This window comes from Tachyglossus aculeatus, chromosome 19 (genome assembly GCF_015852505.1).
Source record: "Tachyglossus aculeatus isolate mTacAcu1 chromosome 19, mTacAcu1.pri, whole genome shotgun sequence".
NCBI lineage: Eukaryota > Metazoa > Chordata > Mammalia > Monotremata > Tachyglossidae > Tachyglossus > Tachyglossus aculeatus.
The window spans coordinates 32,344,573-32,370,166 of NC_052084.1; the positions used below are offsets into that span (position 1 = coordinate 32,344,573).

The 25,594-nt window shown below is 44.4% G+C and overlaps 1 non-coding gene across 1 annotated transcript; it reads right to left on the bottom strand.

Moving 5' to 3' along the window:
- Positions 1–24,739: 24,739 nt before the first annotated feature.
- LOC119941102 lies at positions 24,740–24,877 on the bottom strand. The gene has a single exon (XR_005455132.1). It is a non-coding gene; the product is annotated as a small nucleolar RNA SNORA7 (small nucleolar RNA).
- Positions 24,878–25,594: the final 717 nt, after the last annotated feature.

A 25,594-nucleotide genomic window follows, 5' to 3' on the forward strand; every position in this document is an offset into this window, starting at 1 on the left:
TTAGTCATATTTATTGAGTGCTTACTGTGTGCAAGCTCTGTACTAAGTGCTTAGGAAAGTACAATATAGCAATATCCCAGACACAATCCCTGCCCTGCACATAACAAGCTGGGAAGGCCCCTTGGAGATGTGAATACAGTGCTTGGCACATAGTAAGCACTTAACAAAAACCATTATTATTATTATTATTATTATTATTATTATTATTATAAGACTTTCAGTCAAATAGGAGGAGGGAGTTCCAGGCCAGAGGGAGAACACAGGCAAGGGGTCTGAGGCAAGATAGATGAGAATGGGGTACAATGAGTCCATTGGCGTTAGAGGAATGAACTATGCTATGTGGGCTGGGTTGAAGTAGGAAATCAGTGACGTTTGGTAGAAGGTGTTGAGCTGATTGCTTTAAAGCTGATGGTAAGGAGTTTCCATTTGAAGTGGACATGGATGAGCAACCACAAGAAGTTCTTGAGGAGTGGGGAGATGTGGACTGAATGTTTTTTTTTAAAAAAAAACAACCAATAATCTGGGCAAAGAGTAAAGTATGGGCTGAGGGAGTGCTTTCCCAAATATTTAGTACAGTGCTCTGCACACAGTAAGTGCTCAATAAATACCACTGATTGATGGAAATAAGTCCTGCTCCTTTTGCACACCAAATCAAAGGGAATTAGTCCTTTTTTGCTGGAAAGTGTTGGAGCCGTAAGAATACTGAATGGATGACCATGTCCAGACTTGGGCTTTTGGCTGGGACACTGGGTGTTGGTGTAGCATACTGATTGGTATCCAGTCAACACTGTCTGGAAGCCTGAGGTTTTGCACTATTCCTTTCAGCCCAATACTGACCTGTTAAACTCTGGGAACTGCCGTAAGACTCCCAAGGATGACAGAGGGATGTGGTGACAGGGTCTGGGAAATGAAGAGCCCAGAATATGATCTGTCCAACAAAGGGGTGTGCTGGCATCAGGATACCTGGAATAGGCTCTGAGAAAAGACAAATAACTCATGGCTATAAAGTCATTCCCCTCACCCCCTAGATCTGTTCCCCCTGAATGTAACTTTGGCCCAGAGGATTAGCTGTCTCCTTGGCAGACTGTGTTCAGGAAGAAAAATTCCCCTTGAAGAAATTCGTTTCCCCAAATATACCTAGCCTTGGGCACATGGAGTCACTTGATAAAACTTGCCTGAGGGATGGCAAATATTGAGAATTATTTAACTGCCATTAAATTGAACTCTTTTTGGCAGAAGGGGCAACGTTCACTGATCCAGTGCCCCAACTGAATAGGTCTAGCTCAGTCTGCAACTGAGTTAATCTCTATGGATGAGAGACCCCAAAGTCTTCATGTTCTTCCAACCCTTCCTTGTTCCTTATGACTACCAAGAAATGTACCGACTGGTTTTGGAGTCTTTTCCTATTGGAGTCTGGCAAAATAGTATGCTGTCAGTGGAACAGTTTAGACACTAAAGTTGCCTAAATCTTCTTTGTCTCCAGGCCACAAAACAAACTCCATTTATTGACTTCCTTACCATTTAACCCTTTTAAGTTATGGAACCCAGACAAGTGGCAGAATCAGAAGTAGTATACTGCTGCACATAGTAGTACTTACTGAGCACTGTACTAGGTGTTTGGGAAGTACAGAACAAAGCAGTGTCATGATGCCTCAGTAATTTCCAAATGGCAGGAACAACCAGCTGACATGGCACACAAATGGATCCCAAAGTCACCCAAGATATTTGGTTCTGCCCTTACAGTGAACTGGTGTTTTGCCTGTCTGTCTTTTCAATCCCGCCAATAAACCCATAAAACTGGGGAGTTCAGAGCTCCCCCAAAATACAGAAATGTCGTATTTCTATTATTATTATTATTATTCGTCTCTCCCTGAGGAAGTGGAAAGGCCCATGTTGAGCCCAGACATAAAAAGTCAAGTCTTTTCTACATGTGACTGCACAGCAAATTTTCAGCATTCCAAGGGGTGATTTAGGTGGCTGTCTAAATCACCTGGGGAGACAAACAGTCAACAAGTATTCATTGTGCACCTACTGACACCTGTAATAAATCTCATGGAAACAAATATGAAGTGGGGAGGAAGGGAGAGGTTGGGATGATTGGCTCTGTCAAAATCAGCAGTCACCGGAGACGCCATCCAGAAATCATTCAAGAACTTAACTGGAGACTTAAGTCCTTCATATCCAGTGCCTTTGAAATGCCATGCCCCCAGATGAAAAGAACACCAGTTCACTCTATTAACCTAGGGGACCCATGGGATTGCCGAGATCAGTTCAGTATATAATTTGTAGACAACATTCCAAAGCGTAGGCTTCCCTATGATTTTATTCCAGGAAATGTTGCTAAGGCTACTGATGATAGAGCCACAAGAGATCATTTAATAATGATGGCAATTAAGTGCTTACTATGTGCCAGGCACCATACTAAGTGCTGGGGTGAGTAAAAGCAAATCGAGTTGGACACAGTCCCTGTCCCATTTTACAGTTGAGTTAACTGAGGCACAGAGAAGTGAAGTGACTTGCCCAAGGCCACCCAGAAGAACAAGAGGCAGAGCCAGGATTAGAACACATGACCTTCTGCCTCTCAGGCCTGTGGTCTATCCACTACACCATGCTAATTTCATAGGCTGTGTGGGACATCCTTATGCCCCCCGTGTCCAACCTGATAACCCTTATCTTTGCCAATCCGTGCACGCTGCTTGTACATCATCCATAAAATATGCTACCAATTTCACAGCCCACAACCTATTAGAGTGTGATATCTGATTCACTTCACTTTTCAGGAAGACAGGCTTGCCAGTGGGCACAGCGGCACCAACAAATCCACTCGGTTGACTCCATGATGGAGCAGATCTTTGCATAAAACATGATGCAGCAAGAACATCTAAAGCAATGTGTTACCCTTCTCCCCTCCCAGGGTTATTTATGCCACAGATCAATTTAACTGGGATTGGCAAGCCTTAATTGCCTTGCGTTCACTTCATCCAGGGAGAGAAATGGTAGCTTGCCCAGAAATCGGAAGCTATGATGCCCACTCAACTTCCTTAATGAGGGCTGTTCTTGCTATTTTACTTTGCTGCCTGCCAGGGATAAGGAGAATCTTCATTTCATCATTGTTGTCTGCACCTATCAGCCTCTCCACCGACTTGATGACTGCTGCTTCTTATATATAGAAAATGTCCCCGGGGCCTGCAATTTTTCATCCTTCAGAAAGCATAAGATCTATAATACACAAGCGCTGTAGACTCAAAAACAGTTTATAGGTTTATCTCCCGAGTGAAAAAATAATCTGTCTCCACTGGAGGGATAGGCCATTGTCGTATACTAGATTAGACTGAAGCATGGAAACAGATTGTGTAAATACAGCCTTGACCCAAGCCTATAAACACTTATGTAGTGGTGCTGCACAGGGAATGTGCGTGGAGGAGAAATGAGAGCGTTGTTCAGTGAGATGAGTAATAATAATAATAAAACCGTGGTATTGGTTAGTTGCTTACTATATATCAAACACCATACTCAACTCTAGAATAGATACAGTGTAAGTAGATCATATGCAGTTCCTTTCCCACATGGAGCTCAGAATGGCAGGAAGAAAAAGTATTGAATCCCCACTTTACAGATGAGGAACTCAGGCACAGAGAAATTAATTGCCTTGCCCAAGGTCACATAAGAGGCACGTGGAGGAGCCAGGATTAGAACCCAGGTCTCTTGACTTCCAGGGCTGTGCTCTTTTCACTAGGCCACGTGCTTCAGGAGGTTTTGGCCTGGATCATGTATCATCAATTATGGTGATGATGAAGGTTTGAATTGATTTTGTAACAGTCATGAGATCAAGTGAAAGTGCTGCTTCTACTAGTAATAAGGTTCAGAGCACCATGTAATGGAGGAGTGGTGGGGGTCAAGGTTTCCCAGGAGTGTCTCAAGTTGGGAATGCAAACGGTTTGACAAAAATATCCTAAACATTCCATTCCCTGCAAGGCTGTGTCCCCGCATTGGCTGTTCAGAATGCTTGGTTGTTTAATAACCCATAGAGTTTGTTTATCCACTGGAGCATTTCAGTGTTTGTCCTGTAAAATTTCTGCAAGATGGTGTTTCTGCTAGACCTGCTCTGTTTGGCCCAGGCCTAAGCGTGAGTGAGCTATTCCCCAAGTGTAAATCACACACTTTATTGGGTAAATAAGCTTTTGCAGGTTTCGAGACTGCCAGCAGGGCACTGGAGCAGTTAAAAGACATTTTAGGCACTCCTCTTCAGCTGCAGGAGCCATCCTCGACTATGTAAATCCCAAATACATGGCATCATGCTTAGGCACCACGGAAGTATGGAGAAGCTCCTGTCCTTAAGGGGCTTATCACCGAAAGAGGTAGATAACATAGTGTAGTGGATAGAGCATGGGCCTGGGGGTCAAAAGGTCATGGTTTTAGTCCTGGCTCTGCCACTTGTCTGCTGTGTGACCTTGGGCAAGTCACTTCACTTCTCTGTGTCTCAGTTACCTCATCTGTAAAATGGGGACTGGGACATGGACTGTGTCCAACCCGATTTGCTTGAATCCACCCCAGCATTTAATACAGTGCCTGGCACATAGTAAGTGCTTAACAAATGCCATCTTACTATTACTAATAAACAAACATGCGTTGTGCTAACAAAGAACTGTACATTTAAGGGTATGATTCCTTAGAGGTACATTCTGTTCTTCCATAACACATGTTGTTTTGTATAGAATGGTGTTGGGGAATTAGAGGATGTTCTTTTGCCCTGCTTGTCCATCTGAATAGAAGAAACAGCCGTGCCCATGCAGACGGCATTGGCCAATGTCAACGTGCATGGTATTAGTGTGGACATCAAAAATGCAACCCCCTTGACTCTTCCTCCCACCCCCCGCACTATTGAAATGATTGTGGACTGCCTAAATACATAAATGCCACACATTGTTTAGCCTGAATTAACCCAGAAGCAGTGTGGCTCACGAGAAGCAGTGTGGCTCAGTGGAAAGAGCACAGGATTGGGAGTCAGAGGTCATGCGTTCTAATCCTGGCACCACCACTTATCAGCTGTGTGACTTTGGGCAAGTCACTTGGCTTCTCTGTGCCTCAGTTACCTCAGCTATAAAATGGGGATAAAGACCGTGAGCCCCAAGTGGGACAACCTGATCACCTTGTTTCCCCCAGAGCTTAAAACAGTGCTTTGCACATAGTAAGCCCTTAACAAATACCATCATTATTAATAGAAGAGGGATGGAGTGCTTTTAACTACTCAGATTAGTTGTCCACACTAGCCAGGTTTCTCAGATAATTGCCAGGACTCCATTTTGCCATGGGCTGTCCTACGTGACTTACAAGAACTAATGTGGCTTCCAAAGTCCCCCACTTATTTGCCTGCAACATTCCTGTGTCACAGTATCACAGCATCTGGATCATGTTCCCCCCCCCCACTAAGATGTGTATAAAACCATTAGAATGGCTTAAAATCCAAATATAGAAGCGTGGCTACACTGCAAAAATTGCAAAGTACATTTCAAATCAAAATAGATGAGGATTAGTTTCTGAGAAAGAATCAGCTTTCTCGCTCTGCAGGAAAATGATGACAGAACTGTCTCCCTCCAACGGGATCCCCAAGATAGACAGGGATGTCACAGTCTCCATTTTACTGATGAGGTAAGTGAGGCCCAGAGAAGTGAAGTGACTTGCCTTAGGTCACACAGCAGATGAGTGCTGGAGCCAGGATTAGAAACCATGACCTTCGGACTCCCCAGCCCATGCTCTATCCACTAGGCCATGCTGCTTTGATAGATTAGTGGACTTGGGCCGACGGGAAACACCCAGACTTTTCTGCCCCTATTCTCCACTAAAAATCTTACCAATGGTAGCATCATCTTTGGCAGTATTCGGGAAGCAGGGCGAAGTTCCAGCCCTCATGAACCCTGAGCAGTCTAATTTAGTGGAACCCCACCCTGGATGTACCTTCCTCATGGGGCTCCAACATCTCAGGGAGCATGAGAGTATGGGGGAAGGGCAGGTGAGATGCACTAGTTTTTCAAGAATTATAATGGGGTCTTGGAGTACACATGGAAGATGAATGATGTAGACTCGGCAAGTTGGCAGCTAATCCATTAGCTCAAAACCTGAATGTAGAATTCCAAGCACGGGGAATTGTTCTGCATGGAACTGGGGGGTAGGGGTGGGGGAAGAGCAGTAGAGTAAGATCTTCAAGGAGTGAAGGAGAAGTCCCCTCCAAAAGCTAAGGACTTAATTTTAAAAATTTTCCACTATGCATTGGGATTTTAAGCCCCCAATTTAAATTGCCATTCTGTAGGCTCCCTTCTCTTGGATAATAATTAAGGACTGTTGCCCTCGTCATCTAAAGTATTCATTGAGCAGAGCACTATAGTAGTTTTTTGGGAGTGGACAAGTGAAAGACAAAGTTTCTGCCACAAGAAGCGTAGAACCTAAAATGAACGTTAAATAGTATATCTGCTGTGACGGTCTGTCACAACCATGACACAACCTTTGGAGTTTTGTATTGTGGTGCCTTTAAGGGATTTCTTCTGTTACTTTATATATGGTTTCCCAATTTCACCTCACTGGGGAGTTGTTTGGTTAACCTGCTGCTGCACATCCTCCTCACATGTCCCAACCAATGACAGTGTCACACCTGCTTCAGTGACAGTGGGCTGCCTGCTTTCCTGCAGCCTACACTCATTAAAATGCTTAGGACTCAATGCCTTGTGCTTTAAAACAAGACTCTTTTAAACAAAATTTCTTTAGTTCTCTTAATTTCCCAGTCTTCTGACTTTGTATACGTGTGTGGAAAAAAATTAATCTTTTAAGCAAACCTGGCTTTTTTTATTATTGGCATATAAACTTCCCTTGATAATTGCTCATTAGTCCTAAATTCTTGGATGTTTATTCAGACTCTGTCTTGATATTAATTATTTCTTTAGGAATTCACAGTAGAGTTGTTGGAAAACACGTCTCTTTCTAAAGCCTCTGAGCAAACAACACTAAAATCACTCCCCTTTGGTATTCAGCCTCCATCTAGGCAAACTTCCCAAGAATCTATAAGGCAAAATTGAAGGTCAGCAACCAAAAATGTACATTCCCTGGCTGAAGCAAATCACCTAAAATCTGGAAATTTAAAGATTATTATTAGTCTTTCATCTTAAAGTCCAACCTGCTTCCTGTTCAAAGACAGTCCCCAACGCCCCTGCCCCAAGCCGCCACCACACATGCACACACACACACACTTTCTCTCTCTCTCTTTCTCTGCAGTTCATCCAGTCTTGGGCAACTGAAGTTTGGTTTCCTCCTTCCCTTGCCTTCCATCCCTGGCCTAATTCCTTGGGTGACTAGTTGGTGCCTTGTTGAAATCTTGTTGCCCTGTGGCATTTTTAGTTCCAGATTTGTGAATTTGCTTTTATTCTGTTTATGGATGACCATCACAGTTGCCCTTTTTTCCCCAGAAAACTGGTGTTTCCTGGAGCCTTTGACTTTTCAGACATCATTGCCAGTGGCTCAGGAATGCGCTGATTACTTATTAGTGGAGAATAGAAGGGAAAAATCATTTTCCATGGACCGTTTCTGTATTAAAAAATCATTTAACTTCTCTGTGCCTCAGTTACCTCATTTGTAAAATGGGGATTAAGACTGTGAACCCCACGTGGGACAACCTGATCACCTTGTACCTCCCCAGTGCTTAGAACAGTACTTTGCAGATAGTAAGCGCTTAATAAATGCCATTATTATTATTATGTAAATAAAAGTCACAGCCCTCTGAGGCCCCACTGCTACCATCTTCTTTCAAGAGGTCAAGGGGACAGCAATTTCACAAGAAGTTTACATGATTCACGGCTGGGCTGAAACCTTCCTGCTCTACCATCACCGTTTCTTGGATGTCCAGCATAATTAATTTCCTGATAGTCTGAAAACAATACTACCCAAACCTAAAACCCAGAGGTGGGCCCAGTGAAGAATGCTCTTCAGCAGAATTACCAGGGTTATTAAACCCATCAATCAGGCTTGACCTCAGGGCAGTTGGGTCTAATGGTCGGTGAACTGAATTGAGAATCAGTAGACAAGGATTCCCTTCTGATCCTGCCACTAACTTGCTTTGTGGTCTTGAGCAAATCGCTTTTGGTTTCATTTCTTCGTTGGCAAAAGAGGCCATGGGACCTCCTCCACCATGGTGGAACATGTATTCATAGTTACTCTGCCCTCCATCCGTGGCTGAAAGATGATTCTTGGGTTAGATTGTCACGTTGAAGAGAATTATCGCTTTCTTTCCAATAGGTGGTAGATAACATAATTGCCGCTTGGGTTAGATTAGCTTGTTGAAGAGAATGATCGTTCTCGTTCCTATAAGTGATAGTCTATTTTATAATGCCCTGCCTCTGGCCTGGAATGCCCTCCCTTCTTATATCTGACAGAAAATTACTCTCCCAACCTTCAAAGCCTTATTGAAGGCACATCTCCTGCCAGAGGCCTTCCCTAACTAAGCCCTCATTTCCTCTTTTCCCACTCCTTTCTGCATACTCCTGACTTGCTCCATTTACTCACCACCACCATCCCCAGCCCCACAGCATTTATGTACATATCTATAATTTATTTATTTATATTAATGTCTGTCTCCCCCTCTAGAATGTAAGCTCATTGTGGGCACAGAATGTGTCTGCTATATTGTTGTGTTGTACTCTCCCAAGTGCTTAGTACAGTGCCCTGCACACAGGAAGCTCTCAATAACTATGATCGATAAGTGCAATGAGTGTGGGCCTCTCCAAATTGTAGACATTGGATAGATAGGAAAGAAACAATTTTATAATGGTCATTCTACTGGACATCCATCCTAACAGCCCTAACTCTTCCCACTGCTTATTATTATGATTATCATTATTAATAATGTTATTAATAATAGCAATAACAACTAGCAAATCGGGTTAGACCACAGTCCCTGTCTAACATAGGGCTCACAGTCTTAATCCCCATTTTGCAGGTGAGGCACAGAGAAGTTAAGTGACTTGCCCAAAGTCAACATGCTCTATCCACTGGGTCATGCTGCTTTTCATTATGTTTTATTATGTTCTTCCAAGGCACAGAAGCCAGAATTCATAAAATGCCCAGGAAAGGCACCCCGTAGGCTTACCTAAGGGTAGACCAGGACCATGTGTTTTCTATAAGAATGATTTCAAAAAATACTTCTCACAGGCCCAGCGTAGTGGTTAGGGTGGTTTAGAGCTCTTTGGAAAAAAAAATGTTAGAAAATATGACATTATAACCATTATATCATTATGATTTTTGTTGTATGTTGTGCATGGAATGCTAACAATGCCATTAGCTTTATTCAATAAAATTTCAGCTCTTGATTATAATATTGAGTGGCTGCGAGTCACAGGTCCACCAACTGAAAAGTTTCAAGGCTTTACATGAGGGCTTTAATACTTTTCCTTTCTTCTTTCTTGCTCTTTTTTGTTTAAACTTTTTCTGCCTTCATTATTTTTGTAGGGGGGAAACCTGACAGTAGGAGTTTGCCAATGAACAGCTCCTCAAAAGGAAATGGGTTTTCTGGAGGGATTTGAAAGGGAAAAATGGTAGAGGCTCAGAAGATAAGAAGAGGGATTATTCAAGTCCTCAAGACAGGACTGGGAGGAGAAAACAAAGGGAAAAGGGAAGGTCGAGGCATGATAAAAGGTGAAACATTGGCAGTGAGAAGAGAAGAGAGATCTGGGCAGAAGCAAGATGGGATAGAGCAAAGGCTGAGGACAAAGAGGAGCAGGTTTTTGAGAGAGAAGGGATGTGGGGAGAATGGAGAAAGTGATCCTGACAGCTGTCCTGATTGGCAACTTTTCTGTGCTCTCCACACCTGCATCTTGCTTCTAGGAAAACAGAAGCATTTTTCATCCTGTAGGGTCTCCCCCGTCCCCTGGAAAAACAAAAGCTGCCGAGTCGGGCATGTGGCTGGCTTCCAGAATCCCATGATTATAGTGCATTATCAGGGAAAGGAAGAAAAATATCCTATCCTTTCCATTTTCTTTTCTAGGGATTGAGCTGGCTAGTGGTCCACATTGCACCTAGCTGATTCCAGTTTTAGGGGCTTGGATTGCCACGAGGGTAATCTATCCTGATGTTTGAGTGAAGGAGCAAGATAGTATTGCCCCTGCCCGTGATCTTTCCAACTCTCCTTGGGAGGCAGGCAGAGTGTGCACTTCCTCAGTTAGTGAATGTCCATTTGGGCTTGGGATAGAAGAAACCCAGGGGATTCCCCCAAGCCCAAGCTGGCACTCTTGGGGGGTACCCAAACGCCAAATTCTGGGGTGGCTATTCCCCTCCAATAAACTGCCGGGATTAGTGTTTGGCCCTCAGAACAGCAACTGACATGGAGGAAGAAATTGAGGGAAGATGGAGTGGTGTCAGAAGTGGGGAGTTGGGACAGGTCGGTCAGACAGCCACCCCTTATGTCCAGTGCCTAAACCTGCCCAGCTTGGGATGGCAGGGTGGGGTGAGAGGATGGGTCAGAGCCAGAACTGGAGGCGGGGGTGGAGCCTGAAGTGCAGGCAGCAGTCACTCAATGGGAGCAGGAATCCTCAATCCAAGCTAACTTCATCATTAGTTTCCTTCGCCTTGTGTGGGCCAGACCTGCTCTTTTTCAGTCGTGACAGGACTCCCTCTGCAAAGCCACTGGGGACCAAAATTCACAGAGCTTGCATTCACGTTGCATAGAGTTCTGTACCCAGGAGCTGTGAATATATTCCTGGCACAGCACACATACCTTTAAGTAGATTTTGTGCATGATTCATTATACGCCAATAACAGCAGGCACAGAGCTGTCACAGCTTATAGTGCCAGTGCCTTTTAAGAAAGGTACGCTGCACTAAAATAACTATGCCTGGAGAAGGATGCAAGAAATGCTCCGTCGCTCAAGGGCTGATTATCCAGGGGGAGGATTGCTGAGGCTGTTAGGGTCTCCTCCTCCTCCTCTCCCTTCTCCTCTTCCTCTCCCACCTTCTCTTTCTCCTCCACTTGCTTCCTGCTTCTGGGCCATTTTCACACTCGCTTTTGTCTGAGGTGCTTCATAGATCGAGAGAAAATCAGTGAAAATCTTCTGTTGAGGTCCTACTATGTGCAGAGCACTCCTCTCAGCATTTGGGAGAGTACCAAACACTAGAAGATGTGATAGCTGCCCTTATGGGGCCTACAGTCTAGTGGGAGAGATAGACACTTGAATAAATTAGAGATGGGGGGAGGAACAGAATATATGAAATGTGCATGTAAGTGCTATAGGGAATGTTGCAACTTCAGTACTTTGCCAGCTTGAAGGGGCTGAAATAATTGGAAGATATAAACTGGAGATTTTAGAGATTATTAGATTATTTAGAGATTACTGGAGGAGATTCAATTTTAGAAGGGCTTTGAGTATGAAAATAGCTTTCATTTGTAGGATATGTCTAATTTTATTTATTCACATCTGTAATTTATTTTAACTATCTGTGCTTTATTTTAATGTCTGTCTCCCCTGTAGGCTGTAAATTCTTTGTGGACAGGGATCACATCTACAAACTATACTACATTGTTCTTTCCCAAGTGTTTAGTACAGTGCTCTGCACACAGTAAGCACTCAATAAATACCAGTGATGGTTTGATATGAAGAGAGAGAAAGTTCCAGAAAAAAAGTACATGATCAAAAGTTGGAGGCGGGAAAGACAAAAACAAAACCCAGTGAATAGGCTACCTTGAGAGAAGTAGAAGGATAGAGAGTCGTGGGAGAAGAAAATGATTAAGTAGGAGGGAGAATGTTGACTGAGTGCCTTAAAGCCAATGATGAGGAGTTTCTGTTTGATATGGAGGAGAAAGGGAAACCATGAGAAGTTTTTGAGGAGTGGGTAGACGTGTGCAGAATGAGATTTTAGAAAAATAAATCAGAGAGTGAAGTATTGCCTGGAGAGGGAAGAGAATGAAGTCTGGGAGATCAAGGAGATCGATGTTGTAGTCATGCTGGGATATAATAATAATAATGGTATTAAGCACTTCCTATGTGCGAAGCACTGTTCCAAGCGCTGGGGGGGATACACGGTGATCAGGTTGTCCCACATGGGGCTCACAGTCTTAATCCCCATTTTACAGATGAGGTAACTAAGGCACAGAGAAGTGAAGTGGCTTGCCCAAAGTCACACAGCTGACAAGTGGCGGAGCCGGGATTAGGACCCATGACCCCTGACTCCCAAGCCCGGGCTCCTTCCACTGAGCCACAGGGCCTGGACCAAAGTGGAAGGAAAAACTAACAGGATTTGAAGGAAATCCGAAGGGAGTTGGAACAGAGGAAGTCAGATTTGGGAGATGGGCATGGGGAGGTCACTTGTGTCAGGAAGTTGAGAACTTTATGTCCTTGTATTTTAAAGCATCCTGGGCATGAAAGAAAACCTGATGCCAAGAGTGGGAAAAATCAGATAAAAAGGACAACTAATAAGTGACTTGAACAGAGAAGATGAGAATGTGAATGGAGTAAATTCACTTAGAGTATTTTGGCAGTGAGCCTGTTTTAATGCAGAGTTAATTGGGGAATTGGGGGCATGAAAATGGTGGAAACAATTGGCAAGAAAGAGGACTGGGTTTCAGGATTTGGGATTCTTGATCTTGAGCCTTTCCTTTCAATCTATCAATCAATGGTATTTACACTGTACTAAGCATTTGGGAGAGCTAGCGCTGTTCTAAGCGCTGGGGTAGGTACAAGGTAATCGGGTTGGACACAACCCCTGTCCCACATAGGGCTCACAGTCTTAATCCCCATTTTACAGATGAGGTAACTGAGCCAAAAAGAAGTTCAGTGACTTTCCCAAGGTCATACAGCAGACAGGTGGTGGAACCGGAATTAGACCCAGGTCCTCCCACTCCCAGGCCTGTGCCCTTTCCACTAGACCAGGCTGCTTCTCTAATTTAATTTTCTCGTGGATAAAAATGATTGGCTCCACTTTGCAGAGAAATGCCATTATTAAAAGATGAGTAACTAAATTCTGGTGTGTGCAGAGCTTCCATTGAATTAATTTAAACAACCGTGGAGAGAGAGAGCGAGAAAGAGAAAGAAATAGACCCAAGGAAGGAAGAGTCAGGTGATCCATCGCTAAGTTTTAGGTTGGGAGAAAGGCACGAGGACCAGGTCAAAAATGAGAATATGGGGCAGAAGATGTGATTTTAATAAGACTTCAAAGGTGGGGGGAAGTTGTGGTTTGTCAATATCAAGTGGGAGGGAGTCCCAGGCCAGGGACAGGGTGTGGGTGAGGGGTCGGTGGTGTCAAGGAAGCGTGAAGGGTTAAACTAGAAGCTGCCAGGGTTGTCTTACTGAAATGCCGCATGCTATAAAAGAGAGCACATTAGTACATTTGGGACAGGAGGACGAGTTTCATATCCTGGTGTTATTTTTAGCTGTTAATTACTCAGAGCCAAATTTTGTGTGGAGTCTCAGTGTTGTGTAGTGGCTAAAAATGAGACCCCAGATCAGAAATAGCCCGGGGATTTAAACAAAATGCAATTTATCACCGAGAAGTTTCATTGTCCGAGTCTGAAGTCAGTAGGAAACGGAAAATTGACAACAGGTAAAACTCAGAGATTGCATTTTGGGGAGTTTTGGCCCTACTTTTTGTATTTTTCTTTTTTAAAACACCAAATTCCTGATTTTTTTTTCTGCCCACTCAATCCTATTCCTCCTGGATCCATTTGTATTTCTAGCAAATGCATTCAACTCATCTTACAAAATGTGTTTTGATGATGATCGATAGATCAATTCCTGAATGAACAGATAAATACATGGGTTCTGAGGTGGCTGATGGGATGGAATGGGACCAAGAGGGTGCAGAAATAATTGGGGAATGCCTCCAGCAGAGGATGTATTTATAAACAAGTCTTGAAGGAGTGGAGGAATGTAATTTAGCAAAGCTGAAGTTTGTGGGAGGGGAGATATTTTAGCTTGGAAGAAGGGCATGAGGAACAAGTCAAAAATGAGAATGAGGGGCAGTTAAAGGGGCCAGCTAGGGCTGAAGAGGGTGAGCCTGGGTGTAGCAAGAGCAGTGAACAGATGGTCAAAGGAGCCAACTGATGAAGAGCGTTGGAGCCAGTGTGCAGGAATTCTTGTTTAATATGAGAAACAAAGGAGATTTTTGACGAGGGAAGTATTGGGATTCAGTTGGCATTTTAGAATGATGATCTAAGCAACAGTATGTATGATAGACTGAAGTGGATTGAGGCTGGAGGCAGACAGATCAGGAGGGTAGTTGCTAAAATAGTCCAGTCCTGTCTTTTCCTTTAATCAGAACTTTGTCCTTTGGATAGCTTTGGGTGAAATCCCTCCTGCAGGAGAGGTATTGGATTAGGTGTCATCCGGGGCCTATCTTTCCATCTTCTAAACCTATGATTCTTCTTGGTTCTTGACCTTCCAAACTCAAGGACAACTAATGCCCAACCTTGCCTGATCCTGGCCAAACAAAAGCAGAGCTGAGCATTTTCTATTTTCTGTTGTTTTCATTTGAAGTCTTTGGAGACATCACAGGGTCCAGGATTCTGAGCATCAATCTGACACTTTTGACTTCTGGTCTCTTGTTGGAGGGAGGCAAAGCGAATCTGAGATTGGCATACAAATGGAGCCAGGCATGGGCTTGAGGAAGGGACCCCAGTTGTGGGTCACAAATTCATTAGCAAAGTCTGGTCTCTCTGGGAGTTTCCTCAGGATATCGTCCGGGATAACCCGTGAGAAGCAGCGTGGCATAGTGGATAGGTCATGATCTTGGGAGTCAGAAGGTCATGGGTCCTAATGCCAGTTCTGCAGTTTGTCTGCTGTTGACCTTGGGCAAGTCACTTCACTTCTCTGTGCCTCCATTACCTCATCTGTAAAATAGGGATTGAGACTGTGAGCCCCGTGTGGGACATGGGCTGTGTCCACCCTAATTTGTACCCACTCCAGTGCTTAGTATAGTGCCTGTCACATAGTAAGCACTTAACAAATACCACAGTTATTATTGTAGCCCCATGTAGTGTCCAGATGCAAACGGAGCTTGCACTGAAACCAGGCTGAAGTTTAACCTCCAGCTCCTTTCTCTATCGCCCTGCCTGACAGCATAGCAAGAAGTGAAAGGGCTGAGGTATGAAAGCCTCCTCCTTAAGGGAACACTTAGGGATGCAGTGCATCATTCCATGGCACAGGCACCTCTCTAGGATTCTTGTTCCTTCAGTAGAGTCTTTTGCTAATTCTGAAGAATTTGAATTTCAGCACCCACTCTGCTTCCAGTACTAAGAGCACCTATCAAATACAATTTTCAACTGAAATCCGGTCGACCATAGAGTGGGTGAAACTCCCCTTGCTCCCCTCACTTAAGCCATCAGGTCACAGCTTTTTCCCCAACTTCAAAGCACTCCCAAAATCCTTTCTCCTTCAGGAAGCCTTCAATGATTAATTCATAACACTCTAACAGATCACCTGAGCAGCTGCTCTTTGCACTCGTGTGTTTTACTCCTAGAGATAGGGTATTGGAAGGAGGGGTGGGGGGTGTTCAGGAAACAGCAGGTGTTTATGAGCCAGTTTGTTTAAGAAAGAAATTGAGGCTTGAGATATTTTAACATGGTCTTTAAGCTATTAGGATGGAGGAGGGCATCCATAGAGAGAAAATCCCTTGGCTCCACCCGAGGACCACTTCCTGCTATGGTGCTAAAAGGTTGTGAGTCTGTCCCTTTGCTTTCTGGGAAATGGAGTTTCTCCTTTCCTTCTCTGCAATTGCCTTGCCAATCTTCAACAGGACCTTTTGGATGTTTTGAAAACACATAATGCTCATCAAAGACTGATAATAATACAGCATAGTTTTACAATCCCTGTCTCTCTGATACTTTTCTGCTTGCCCTCCCCCACCTGCTGCTCTCTGTCTCTCCTCCCTTCATTTTCCTCCCCCTTCTCCCTCTTCCCCTCCTTTCCTCCTCTGCACATAATTGGACCGTTAGCCATTTTAGCTGAGAGATCGAAGCCAAGGACCATGAATAATAATTTAAGTGCTTACTTTGTGCCAGGCACTGTACTGAGTGCTGGGGTAGATGCAAGCAAATTGGGTTGGATACAGTCCCAGTCCCACACAGGACTCATAATCTTAATCCCCATTTTACAGATGTGGTAAATGAGGCACGGAGAAGTGAAGCGATTTGCCCAGTGTCACAAAGCAAACAAGTGGCAGAGTGGGATTAGAACCCAGGTCCTTCTGATTAGGAGCATGGGCCTCTGCAAAACTGCTTCTCTCCATCCTTTCTGAGTCTCAAATGAGAGAAGGAATCAACAAAGGAGTAGCAGAAGCAAAGTGGTCCTGGGTAGTGCCAGTCTGAGAGTCATAAAATAATTCAGAGAGCCAGGAACTCCAAGTTGCCAAAGGGAAATGGGGCAAAGCAGAACCAGGAGAGCCACGGCGCAGTCCAAGGAGTGGAAATCTCTGAATACCTGGCAAGATAACGTAGGGATTCTCAGCCCCTTGGAGTGCCTCCTGCCCTCTGTTGCTGTGATCTGTGACATAGGACAGCTCAGAGTCATTAACCATCAGAACCAAACCTTCCCCAGTTCACGGTCTTCCTTCCACTTTCACTCTGTATCTTCCTCCCCAGCAAACTCATTTCACTGAGGGGGCAGCAAATGCCATAGATAAGACAGCAATTTCCACAAATCTCTTGGTTGTAAGAGAACTTTTGTCCTGGTCCAGGGTCTGGGCAGGGTGTATGCTGTTTTCATCTCTGACTTGGCACTGCAGAATAGTAATCATCTCACAGTGAGACTGGACCGTGGAGCTCTGGGAGAGGGCTGGCGCCTGTGAAACCTCGGCATAGCCAAGTGTTTTCCCCCTCCATCTGAGACCTTTAGGTATGAAAGCATCATCAGCACTTGCATGTCTGTGCACGAGAAGCAGTAAACAGGCTCCGGCCTCGCTCACAGATGTGCATCAGGACCCTTTGTGCCACTGGGGAATACAGTTCCTCTTCGTGTGTGCCAAGAATCCTTATGGTTAAGCGCAGCGTGATAAATCAATGACACAGAGGGAGTAGCCACTGGGAGCAGAGCAGTGCATGATGCACTAAGAGGAGTTTTATAGAATAGATGTAATAATTATGAAAATAAGAGTAGTAGTATTTAAGCACTAACTGTGTGCCAACCACTGGGGTAGAGACAACATACCTAGGTAGGAACAACCCCTGCCCCACATGGGGCTCACAATCTAAATAGGAGGGGGAACGGCTATTGAATCCCTATTTTACAGATGAGGAAACTTAGGCACAGAGAAGTTCAGTGACTTGCCCAAGGTCACTGTGGGCAAATGTGTCTGTTACATTGCTACGTTATACTCTCCCAAGCGCTTACTACAGTGCTCTGCACACAGTAAGCACTCAATAAATACGATTGAATGAATGAATAAATGTGATTGACTGATGCCCCCATGAACCATACAGACTTCCCGTTTCAGAGGCCCGGGAATAGGGAAACCATGAAACTCTCCTCCTCTGCCTCCTTGAGGAATCCTTGAGAGCATTAGGTGGGGAGTGATTTGGGTTGGCAGGGTTCTACATCTCCCCACTCCTCTAAATCAATCAATCAATCAATCAATCGTATTTATTGAGCGCTTACTGTGTGCAGAGCACTGTACTAAGCGCTTGGGAAGTACAAGTTGGCAGCATATAGAGACAGTCCCTACCCAACAGTGGGCTCACAGTCTAAAAGGGGGAGACGGAGAACTAAACCAAACATACTAACAAAATAAAATAAATAGAATAGATATGTACAAGTAAAATAAATAAATAGAGTAATAAATATGTACAAACATATATACATATATACAGGTGCTGTGGGGAAGGCCCTCTAAAGCCTCCAATGGTTGCCCATTCCTCTCTGCATCAAGGAGAAAGTCCTGACAGTTGGCTCGGAGGCACTCAATCAACTCTCTCCCTCCAATTTATCCACTCTCTTCTCCCACTATACCCCAGCTCGTAATAATAATAATAATAATGATGGCATTTATTAAGCGCTTACTATGTGGAAAGCACTGTTCTAAGCGCTGGATCAGCATTCCTGTTAAACTAACCTGTTAACTAACCTGTTAAACTAACCTACTCACTGTGTCTCCTCACCTCACCTCTCCTGCTGCTGACCTCTTAGTTGCACCCTTCAACACCCTTTGCACCCTAGAACACCCTCACTCTTCAAATCCGACGTGTCACGGCTCTTCCAAACTTCAAAGCCCTTCAGGAGGCCTTCTAATTAATTTCCAATCTCCCTAGATTATATCCCCAACAGATGTCGTTTGAACACCACCTGTACACTTGTGTACTTGCACCTTCCCGTAGCATTTAGTTTGTAAGTCAAAAGACAGGTAGAATATGTGCCTAATGCATATTCATATCCCTTTTCCTCCTTCCGCCTCCTAACTGTAAATTATTTTAGTGTTTGTATCCCCCATTAGATTGAAGACAGGGCTGCTGTACACTAACTTTACTAGACTCTTCCAAGTGCTCAGTACACTGTTCCGCTCACTGCAGGCACCAAATACATGATACAGAGGTCATGGGTTCAAATCCTGGCCCCGCCACTTGTCAGCTATGTGACTTTGGGGAAGTCACTTAACTTCTCTGTGCCTCAGTGACCTCATCTGTAAAATGGGGATGAAGACTGTGTGCCCCCCCGGGGGACAACCTGATCACCTTGTAACCTCCCCAGTGCTTAGAACAGTGCTTTGTACATAATAAGCGCTTAACAAATACCATCATCATCATCATCATGATACTGATTGATCGATCAGTGCCAAAGTTGCTCTGCTTGCCACAAAGACTTTGCTCCTAGCTAGCTGTTCTCCTCAAGGCATGTGTACTTCTCCCCTGCCCAGTGGAGCAAGGCTTGGGCCACAGGGATCTCCTAGATGAGTGTGGACCAAGGGATTTGTTAGTTTGCTTTGTTTAACAGTAATTGTTAAGTGCTTACTATGTGTCGAGCATTGTTCTAAGTGCTGGAGTAGATTCAAGAGTTTATTAGGATGGCCACAGTCCCTGTTTCAAATGGGGCTCACAGTTCACGTAGGAGGGGAGTAGGATTGAATCCTGATTTTATAGTTGAGGAAAGTGAAGTGCAGGGAAGTTGCGACTTGCCCAAGATCACACAGCAAGCATTTGGCAGAACCAGGATTAGAACTCAGGTCCTCTGACTCGTAGGCCCATGCTCTTTCCACTGGGCCACACTGCTTCTCAAGAGATTCTGATCAGATAATAATAACGATGGTATTTAAGTGCTTACTATGTGCCAAGCACACACTGTTCTAAGCGCTGATTGAATAGAAACCTCACAGGTTTGAACACACCCAGTGTTCTCCCTGGTCCTAAGGACCCCAGAGACCAGATGGGGACAAGCTTCATGTTCATTTTCCTCTAGACTATAAATTCATTTTGGGCAGGAATCATGTCTTCCAACTCTGTTATATTGTGCTTTCCCAAACTCTTAGGTGCTCTGCACAGAGGAAGTGCTCAGAAAATATCATCGATTGATCCCAAGTGCTTAGTACAATGTTCTGTGCACAGTAAAATGGGGATTAAGACTGTGAGCCCCCCGTGGGACAACCTGATCACCTTGTAACCTCCCCAGCGCTTAGAACAGTGCTTTGCACATAGTAAGCGCTTAATAAATGCCATCGTTAAGTTAAGTGCTCAATAATAACAATAATTGTTGTATTTAAGCACTTATGTGCTAAGCACTAAACACTGGGGTAGATGCGACAATATCATCTCTCACATGGGGCTTGTAGTCTAAGTAGGAGGGAAAATGGATATTGAGTCCCCATTTTGCAGATGGGGAAACTGAGGGCACAGAGAAGTTAAGTGGCTTGCCCAAAATCACAGAATAGGAAAGTGGCAGAACCAAGATTAGAACCCAGGTCTTCTAACTCCCAGCCTCATACACTTTCCACTAAGTCACACTGCTTCCATCTATAAATATTTTTGATTGATTGAGTGGTCACTAAATTTCCAAAAGGGACTGACCAGGACTATCGAGGCATCGATAGAAGCAGCGAGGCTCAGTGGAAAGAACACGGGCTTGGGAGTCAGAGGTCATGGGTTCTAATTCCGACTCTGCCACTTGTCTGCTGTGTGACTTAACTTCTCTGTGCTTCAGTTACCTCGTCTGTAAAATGGGGATTGACTGTGAGCCCGACGTGAGACAACCTGATTACCTTGTATCTCCCCCAGCACTTAGAACAGTGCTTGGCAAATAGTAAGCGTTTAACAAATACGATTATTATTATCGATGTCTCTAGAGTGAATTTAGGATTGGTTGCAAGGAGCTTCACTTTAGATAATAATAATAATATATTATTGTTATTATTATTAATAAAGGTCTCTAGGTGGACCTCATCCCTTCCCGTGCTGTCTTGGGGCCTTGTACCCTTTGGGAGCTCAGATATCCTGGCAAGGTCTGAGATTTCAGCCAGCGAGCGTCCCCGGGACCCGATGTATCTACTAATGGGAAACATTATCATCAAGCTACCGCTAATGTTTCGGCAGCAAAGTTCCCTGACGAATCAATTAATATCGGCCCAGCTGAGCCTTCCACCCAAGGGTTTTCAGCTCCTCCCTTTTCAGACTGGCGCCCAGATACTCTCTGTTCATTAACACGCTCCTGAAAAACAAGTCAGCAGCCACAGAGCTGCCCTCCATCTGCGAAAGAGACGGCTCTGAAAGAGTTGGACCTGAGTGGAATGAAATCCGAGCACCAGTTCTCATCCAAGCGCTTAGTACAGTGCTCTGCACATAGTAAGCGCTCAATAAATACGATTGATGATGATCAGTGTTCCTTTCCTGGCCCTCCTGGTGTCTGTGAAGTGGCTGTCCTGGTGTTTACTTTGAGTTGCAGGTTCTGAAGGAGGATCAAGGGCCTGCTCCAGCAGTCAACCAATCTGTGGCATTTATTGAGTGCTTACTGTGTGCAGAGAACTGTACTAAGAGCTTGGGAGAGTACAACACAACAGAATGGGTAGATATCTTCCCTGCCCACAGGGAGCTCACAGGGGGAGACAGACATTAATATAAAGAAATAAATGTAATGGGTCCAACAAATGGAGAGAGCATTGTTGGATCCTCTAAACAGGCTGGCATCAAAGTCAATGAGGGGGTAGGCAAGGGAGGAAGGGACGAGAGGCTGATGCTACCATGATGAAAGAGCAGAGTGGAGGACGATGTCCAGGAAGACAAGGCTGAAGCGTGCCTCATGTTCTCCTGGAACCAGGCTGATGCGAGACATAGCAAGATCATGGACCCTGCTTCTTTCTGAATGGCCTAACAGCTCTTAGCTCAGCTGGATAAGACTGAAGTTTGGGTCTTGCTTCTGAAAGCAAGGTCACTTAGGTCAGCGGTGGGGTAAAAGGATGGGACTGGGGGATGGAAAAGCAGGACATGCTATCTGTCAATAGGGCAGACCCGGATGCGTGGGCAAGGCTTGAAGTTGGAACTAGTGACACGTTGGTTGTGTCCGTAGGGATCAATCCCCGCTAAAGTTAGAAAAGGGCAGAGCATAAAATTTCCTTCTGCCCCAAATCTCCATGTCCCGTGTAGCTACAGCCATAGTCTCTCACTTGAGAGATATAAGATAACTCCAATGCCAGAGACTTTAGACCAGATCCAAGAAGGAACAAACAGTCCAAACCCAGACTTCCGGATGCATCTCATCCAGGGTGGTACAAGAGCTGCTGTCAGAGTTGAAAGAAAAAAATCAATCTGGTTTCTCAGTTAAGGTGGGCTGTTGTAGAATTTCTGCTCTCCTGGCCTTCTGAATTTGACTGGGAAGATGAAGAACTAACGTACAGCATTTTGGCAAACATCCATCTGCCAAATTTCAATTTTCATTTTTAGTTTTGCAAGTTCTGGAGGAAAGGGATTTGTACTGCCCATTTAATTTCTCTGTGAGGATTTTTATGAGCAGTTTTATCTCTGGGTATTACTATGTTGTTGGGCTTCGTTCTGTTCAATGGCATCAAAGCCATTGGGCTTAGTCTTCTAAAAGCTAAGATATCATTACCATATTATTTTCTTTGGAAATGAAAACAGGCTTTGCACTGTTTCTTCCTAAAGCGCTCTAGCCATGTAGTCTTCAGGCTTATTGCTAATAGCCGAGGAAAAAAATAGGGCACAGTGAGTTAGGAGTCTCAGATTCTCTCCAGCTCCCGCAGGATCCTTAGGCAAATAATTGGTCTTGTGATTATCAGCCTCAAATGGCACTGACCGAGGACGGGTAAAGGGCTGAGCCGCTAACCGTCCAAGAGAGCCCGTGGCCTGCAGGACCAGTCCAAAATGGACAACAGGGAGGCAGACAATGCAGATGAGCTCAGAACCTCAGCAAATAAACACATTCATTAAACAATATGGCATGGAGATTTGGGATTTGTTTTCCTCAACAAAGACTTCAACCGCCAAGCCTGCATGCCAAATGAGGGTATAAGAATTCATGTAAATTCTTTGACTGCGAGCCTGGGTTAGGACAGGGACTGTGACCAATTTGATTATATTGTATCTACCCTGGAGCTTACCACAGCGCTTGGCATATGGTAAAGACTTAAAAAAAAATCATAGTTATGTAAACAGGGAAGGGGGGGATTAAGATCCAAGGAAATATACTTTGCCAGGGAAAAAGCATTCGACGCAAATCTTGAGTTTATCAGTGACGACTGTGAAATCTGGTTGAGGGAGTGGAATCAGGGGGTGGGAAGTGTCTGATTTAGAAACTGAACTAAGGATTTTTCTTAGAGAAGCCACGTGGCCTAATGGAAAGAACGTAGGCCTGCGAATCAGAGGATGGGGGTTCTAATCCTGACTCTGCCCCATGTCTGCTGTGTGACCCTGGGCAATTCATTTCACTGCTCTGTGCCTCAGTAACCTCCTCTATAAAATGGGGATTAAGACTGGGAGCCCTATGTGAGACAGGGACTGTGTCCATCTTGCTTACCTTGTATCTACTCCAGGGCTTAGAACAGTGCTTGGCACATATTAAGCACTTAACAAATGTCACATTTATTATTGTCATTGTTATTATTATTATTTTCCTGACTTGGTTAAGGATACTGCTAGTCACTACTCCCCAAGTCCCTTGCTGGGTGCATGTGACCATGATCAGAGAAGCAGCATAATCTAGTCGCAAGAGCATGGATTTGAGTCATAGGTCGTGCGTTCTAATCCCGTCTCCGCCACTTGTCTGCTGTGTGACTTTGGGCAAACCACCTAATTTCTCTGTGCCTCAGTTACCTCATCTGTAAAAATGGGGATTGACTGTGAGCCCCATGTGGGACAGCCCGAGTACCTTTTATCTACCCCAGCACCTAGTACAGTGCTTGGCACATAGTAAGTGCTTAACAAATATTATTATTATTATTATTATTATGGCTGTGCCTAGCTGGGTGTCATTAGTTCAGGAGAGGGAAAGGTATTTTAAAAGGAGGGACACCTTGCGGTGCATTAGTTCTGTCCTTAACCACTCCCCCTCCCAAACTGAACCCTGAAGCCATTGGTTGCAGGGCTGACAGGATCATCATCATCATCAATCGTATTTATTGAGCGCTTACTGTGTGCAGAGCACTGTACTAAGCGCTTAGTACATCCCTTAGTAGATCCCTCCCCGAGTGATCCTGCTCCTTGCTAGGAGTGGGAAAGCCTCCAGCCGGTGGGATCTGCTGCAGTCACCCAAATTCCCAATGCCTACAGGATGGTCCTTCGCTCTAAAACTGTGAGCTCATTGTGGGCAGGGAATGCCATTGTTTATTGTTCTACTGTACTTTCTCAAGCACTCAGTACGGCGCTCTGCAAACAGCGCTTAATAAATATGATTTGAATGAATGATACAACCACCAGAAGTTGGAAAGCTGCAGGGGACCTTGAACCGTTCCAACAGTACAAGGTAGTGCTGCTTAGCTCAAATCCCCTTAATAATGTAAGAGGATGAGGAACAGTTTTAAGTGAGTGTGTTCTCTAGTAGGTCAGTGGCTTTAAAAAATGAAAAACCATTAATAGGGATAACTTTAAGGGATGAGTAGTACCGCTAAATTGTTTATTTTTCCAAATTTCACTGTCATGGGCAGGAATTGGGTCTACCTACTTATTCTAGTGCACTGTACTCTTCTCTAGATTGTAAGTTCCTTGTGAACAGGTCTACCAACTCTATACTTTCCGAAGCACGTAGGACAGTGCTCTGCACAAAGTAAGTGCTCAACAAATACGATTGATTTTTCCCCAACTCAGGACCTTTTCTAAAAAGTTGCAGTTATGTTGGGGAAATGGGGTTTACTGAAGTCCCTTGAAAAAGACTCTGGAAAGGAACTGTGAATTTTGGGTCTGTGTCCTCTGGGTTTCCCCTTCTGCTGGCAATACAGATGTAGATCAAGAATTTAACCTACTACCTGAGTTTGCCAAAGAAGCCCTGGTGCTTGAAGAAGTTAAGACCATTGAAGCATCAAGTAGGAAAAGCCTCAAGCCTCGATCTGGAGACAGGGAGTAGGTTGTTGTTGTATTAATCTGTCGAGTCGTGTCCGACCCATAGTGACACCATGGACACATCTCTCCCAGAAAGCCCCACCTCCATCTGCAATCATTCCGGTAGTGTATCCTTGGAGTTTTCTTGGTAAAAATATGGAAGCAGTTTACCACTGCCTCCTTCCACACAGTTAACCTGACTCTGCCCTCGACTCTCTCCCATGCTGCTGCTGCCCAGCACAGGTGAGTTTTGACTTGTAGCAGATTGCCTTCTACTCGCTAGCCACTGCCCAAGCTCGGAATGGAATGGATATGCCTCCGTTTGACTTTCCCTCCCATAGTCGAGACTGATAGAGTACTAGAAACTCTCCAGGTGTGACCCTGAGAGGTTGGGGAGTGGATTACTGCTAATAATAATCATAATAGTGGTATTTGTTAGGCACTGACTATGTGCCCAGCACTGTACTAACTGCTGGGGTAGATAGAAGATGGGGCTCACAGTCAAAGAGGGTGAGAGAACAGATATTTCATCTCCATTTTATCGACGAGGAAGCTGAGGCCCAGAGAAGTTGAGTGACTTGCCCAAGGTCACACAACAAACAGGTGGTGGAGTTGAGATTAGAACCCAGGTCCACTGACTCCCCCGCCTATTCTCTTTCCACTAGACCACACTGCTTCCCTACTAGATACATGAACTTACATAAACTATCCTGAGGAGCCCAAGATTTGGAATGAATGAATCAGTCAGTGGTATTTGAGCACTTACTATGTACAGAGCACTGTATTAAGCTTTTCAGAGAAAATCAGTCAATTATTGAGCATTTACTGTGTGCAGAGCATTATACTAAGCACTTGAGAGCATGCAATACAACATTGTTGGTGGACATATTCCCTGTCCACAAGTAGCTTAGAATCTAGAAGGGGAGACAGTCACTACTATAAATAAATAAATTACAGCTATATAAATAAGTGCTGAGGGTGGGGTGAGTATCAAATACTTAAAGGGTACAGATCTAAGTGCATAGGCAATACAGAAAAGAGAGAGAGGGAAAAGAGGACTTGAGTCTTCAATCAATCAATGGTATTTATTGAGTGCTTACTATGTGCA